This window comes from Eumetopias jubatus, unplaced genomic scaffold (genome assembly GCF_037043125.1).
Source record: "Eumetopias jubatus isolate StellerSeaLion01/CBP00866 unplaced genomic scaffold, mEumJub1_p1.0 scaffold_11, whole genome shotgun sequence".
NCBI lineage: Eukaryota > Metazoa > Chordata > Mammalia > Carnivora > Otariidae > Eumetopias > Eumetopias jubatus.
In genome coordinates this window covers 34929124-34933389 of record NW_028274817.1, presented here as the reverse complement: position 1 = coordinate 34933389, position 4266 = coordinate 34929124, and positions in this window count along the sequence as shown.

Genomic DNA, 4266 nt, shown 5'->3' with positions numbered 1-4266 from the left:
TGCTTAGGGGTGCTTTATCACCTGGAGGGCTTGTTAAACCACAGATCACTGGGCCCTGTCCCCAGAGTTTCTGATTCAGTAGATCTGAGTTTAGACCCCATGATTTGCATTTCTAACATATTCCTGAGTGATCTTGCTGCTGCAGGTCTGGGGACCAACTTTGAGAACCAGAGTTAAAGAAACGGGATGCCTTCTGAAGATCTGGATCAGCTAAAAATGGTTCTCAAACCTGACTGCAGATTGGAATCACCGGAGAATCTTAAACAGCATACTAGCGCCTGGGACTTGCTCCAGATTAATTAAATCAGAATCACTGGGAGTGAATCCTAGGCATGAATAGCTTTTAATATTTAAAGGTGATTCTAATGTGAATTCAATGTTGCAACCTACTGTGCTATAAACACCAGGCCAAATTTCCTTCTATTCCTTCACTTCTCCATGTAGCTGAATAATGACTGGAGATGTTGAAAAACCCTTGTACTTATCACTTCCTCCATTGGACAGATTCCCTAACTGTACATTGTGCATTGTTGCCTAGGGACAGTCCTACTTTTTAATCTCAACTTTGACCTGTTTTGAAGGATCCTGATGCTGGCCTGGAGTGACTCTGTACATCAGCATGATCTTCCCCTCCTTCCCTGTGTCTATAGTTTTACAAGTCAATTTCTTACTGTTGCAATAAGCTATTCATCATCAGAGCTATTATCCAGAAGGGTTCTGTGCAGGAGCTCTTCTCCTATACAATGTTTGCAACAGGTGATGTTTTTAATCTCTTTATTTATAGCATCCTCCATAATTGGAATGTGCCAAGCAAGTGACACTAGTTGGAATATCTTAATTATTATCCATTCATCATGAGCATAGTTAGGAATAGTACTTTTGATCATGATGGATCCTTTCTCATTAAAATCCTTTGTAGACTGGAGAAATCAGTTTTGCCACAAAAAAAAAAAAACTCTCTGAGAGCTATATTGATGCTTAATTCATCTGTCAGAGTCGAGATGAGGTGGAAAGCAGTTTCTTCCCAAACTCCCTATGGTCTTACCTAGAATGTGGACTCCATTTGGGAAGGGGGCTTCACAGAGATAGGCAGGGAACATTGGGGCACAGTGAAGTCAAGTCTCTAGTCAGGTTTCTATTTTCACTCATGTGCTCAAACATTATTTGCTGAAGGTCTACTGTGCCAGGCACTGTTCTAAGTGCTGGGGATAGAGCAATAGAGAAGGTAAAGATCCTTCCTCATGGCAATGGCATTCCATTGGCCAGTGTGTGTGTGGAAGACATTTAAAAATGTAAACAAGTAAAAATATATATACGGGTACATAAGATTTCAAACAGTGGTAAGTACTATGAAGGAAAGAAGCGGGATAGTGAGAAAGAGTGCATTGGGAGTGAGGGCAAGGCTATGCTGCTTTACCTAAGGATGTCCAATGAAAAGTCATTGCAGAAGCACATTATCTGGATAATGATTTTAAAATGATCACTCTGGCTACTACACAGAGAACGGTTTATAAGATGGCAAGAGTGAATACAGGGTGATTAGATTGGAGGTGGCTTAGCCTAAGATTTTAGCAATGCAGGAATGAGAAATGGGTAAATTTGTGAATATCATGAATATCATGAATTTTACAGGCATAGCCAATGTGACTTGTGGATGGACTGCCTACGGAATGGGAGGAAAAGAGAAAAGGTGCCTGGGTTTTTGGTTTGAACGACTGGGATGATGTTGGGGGTATTTACTGAAATGGGGAACAGTGAGAGGAAGAGCAAATTTGGAGAAAACTCAAGAATTCTATTTTAGTCATATTTACTTTGAGATGTCTATATTGAAATGATTGGTTGGTATTGGTTGGTATGAATCTGGAGTTCAGGAGAGAGAGGTCTGAGCTGGAGATATACATTTTTGAGTCTTCAACATATAGAGGGAAATTAAAGCCACGGGCCTGAATAAGATGTCCCAGGGAATGAGTGTAGAAGAGAGGAGAGATCTGAAGCCTGAGCCCTGAGGTTAATGGTTGGGGGAAATGAGGATGTGGAGGAGATTAAGAAGGAATAGCCAGTGAGGTAGGAGGACAAACTCAGTGAGTGCCTTTCCCAGAAACCCAAATGTAAAAAGTAAATCCAGGAGGAAGAAGTGATCAACTGTGTCAAGTCATGCTGACCAGTGCTGCTGAGAGGCCTGTCCTGAGCCAATATGATATAGAGAATAGAATGCTGGTTTGCAAAGCAGGAAACTTGAGTTTTAAATAATTAGCTGGAACTAATTGCATCATCATCATCATCCTGGTAGTAATCAATTTTTTTCCATCTCTATTATGTTTCAGGCACTGGCCTAAGTGTTTGAATGCATTAGCTCAATGAATCCTCAAAACAATGATACGAGGAATACACTATTATAATTCCCATTTCCCAGATAGGGGAACTGAAGCTCATAGAGGTAAAATCATTTGCTCCATGTCACAGTGTCATCTGGGGCAAATTATTTCCCTCCTTTGAGCCTTAGTTTCCCTTTTCTGTAAAATGAGTGAGTGGATTAGTTTATTTTTTTCTCCAAATTTTTATTTAAATTCCAATCATTTTACTCATTTTTTTTCAGCAACAGGACCCTCATCTAAAACAAAAGTAGATACAGAAACCTAATATAAAAAAATCTCAAACTTTAGTATAAGGTCAGTAATCCCATATTCTGGGCTTCTACTCACCCCTCCCCCCACTCTCTGCCCTATGTTTCCCAAACCACTCAACTGGATGGATTCTGTGTCCTTTGGCTTTTAAAACTCTAGAATTTAGATTTTCATCTGCCCTCCTTGTGACCAAGGGCTGGTATTACAGGGTTGTTGGTCAGTGTTAGGAAATTCTTCTGTGCCTCTGGGCCACATACCACAGAGTCATCAATACATGTGGGGTGAAGTCAGGACCACTTGCTCTTCAATGAACTGACCATAATGTAAGCTCCTCACTGCCCGCATTTGAGGTAAACATCTAGATGAATATGGCTCAACATCATAACTTGAAAAAATTGGGTGTTCAAAAAATGGTTAATTTAAAAAGAATTGTTTGAGTGGTTCTTTGACATTTCTTTAGGAAAATTTTCCTTATATCCTCTAGAAAAAGTCAGACTTTTCCCTCTCTGTGTACTCCCTGGATCCTTTTTCTACCACCACTATAGTCTTTGCCACATTGGGAAGACATTTATCATCTGATCATGTCTGTCTCCTCTACTAGATGGAATCACATTCACCTTGGCACCTAGCACAGGGCCCAATGACTATGCTCATCCAACATATATTGAATGAATAACAGACTTTCCTTTTTGGGAGAGGGCGGCTATAAGAAGGGGAGGAAAATCATTTGGAAGACCTCAAGGGAGCCTGGTGCCTTCCGCTCATTTGGTGTTCATTGGGACGTTTTGTTTCTGGGAACTTGCACTGTACAGTCATATAGGCTTGGAGTTCCTTAATGCTTATTAGCATATCATAAACAAGAAGGAGTACATGTGTTCTACTTCTCCCAACGTGATCGGACTGCTATGTGACACCTAAAGTGTGAAATTCAGGTTTTGGTCTTCCAGCTCCAGCTCTGATAATGGAAATGAAATATAGTGAGGGACAGGGGCGCCTGGGTGGCTCAGTAGTTAAGCGTCTGCCTTTGGCTCAGGTCGTGATCCCAGGGTCCTGGGATCGAGCCCTGCATCGGGCTCTCTGCTCCACCGGGAAACCTGCTTCTCCCTCTCTCCCCCTGCTTGTGTTCCCTCTCTCGCTGTCTCTTTCTCTGTCAAATTAAAAAGAAATATAGTGAGGGACGTACAAGCAAATACAGTCAATAGCCTGCAAGACTGACATTTGTTGTGATGTGCTGCAGGGGGTGGGGCAGGGCAGAAATAATTCGTGTCAGTGCAAAGGCCTTCTGTAGCTGAGAATGGAAAATATTCACCGCAGTTGCTAAGTAATGCCAAGTGTGAAGATTTTGACCTGTTGTTCAGTATGAGAATCTTGGATATGGTTACATGTCCTCCCTTCAACTACAGGAGTATGGTAGAACAGAAAAAACAGAGCCTCTGTGTGCTACTGACTTGGGTTTGAAACCCGGTTCTGTATATTTTTAGTCATGTTACTTTCAGCAAGTCACTCAATTTCTCTTAGTTTCTTTTCTATAAGATAAGGACAATGGAGCGCCAGTGTGGCTCAGTCAGTTAAGTGCCTGACTCTTGGTTTCAGCTCAGGTCATGATCTCAGGGTCATGAGATTGAGCTCTGCATGGGGCTCT